Source organism: Schistocerca cancellata, chromosome 12, assembly GCF_023864275.1.
Source record: "Schistocerca cancellata isolate TAMUIC-IGC-003103 chromosome 12, iqSchCanc2.1, whole genome shotgun sequence".
In the NCBI taxonomy this organism is placed as follows: Eukaryota; Metazoa; Arthropoda; class Insecta; order Orthoptera; family Acrididae; genus Schistocerca; species Schistocerca cancellata.
Window position 1 is genome coordinate 99,654,051 of NC_064637.1, and position 841 is coordinate 99,654,891.

Here is an 841-nt window from a genome sequence, read left to right on the forward strand (position 1 = left end):
TGGCAGAACTTCCGAAAACTATACTCCGCCCGAACAGGCTATGGACGCCCACGGGTACCGACCGGCCGCCGTGTCATTTTCAAACCACAGCTGCCACTGGATGCGGATATGGTGAGGCATGTGGTCAGCACACCGCTCTCCCGGCCGTATGTCAGTTTACGACACCGGAGCCGCTACATCTCAGTCAAGTATCTCCTCAGGATGCCTCATAATGGCTGAGTGCAACCCGCTTGCCAACAGCGCCCGGCTGACCAGATGGTCACCCATCCAAGTGCTAGCCCAGCCCGACAGTGCTTAACTTCGGTGATCTGACGGGAACCGGTGTTACCACTGTGGCAATACCGTTGGCTAGTACACATCAAAATGGCTGTGAGCACTACGGGACTTAACTTCTAAGTTCATCAGTCCCCTAGAAAGAACTACTTAAACCTAACTAACCTAAGGACATCACACACATCCATGCCCGAGGCAGGATACGAACCAGCGACCGAAGCGGTCACGCGGTTCCACACTGTAGCGCCTAGAAGCGCGTGGCCACCCCGGCCGGCTGGCTAGTATGTAAGAGGTATGTGCTGCCTGCGATATGTAAGCTATAAGAGAATCTGAGACCAAAGAGCAGTGTTGACTGCAGTACGAACTGTGTAGCAGTAGCAGTAAGTTGTTGCTAGCGAGCAGTCGCCTGTCTGCGCTTGTCAGTCCTGTCTGGTGTATCGTGTTGGCTGGGCCGGTCGCGGTGCAGCGATGCCGGAGCCTAAGTATTATTGTATAAGGTAAAAAAGCAGCCTCGCGCATATCTAGTAATATTATGTAAACTCACATGTAAATCTTTTAAAGATGTCCT

At 52.7% G+C, this 841-nt stretch overlaps 1 pseudogene; it reads right to left on the bottom strand.

Annotated features, from left to right (window-relative positions):
• Positions 1-231: 231 nt before the first annotated feature.
• Positions 232-349, bottom strand: LOC126110062 (5S ribosomal RNA; annotated as a pseudogene).
• Positions 350-841: the final 492 nt, after the last annotated feature.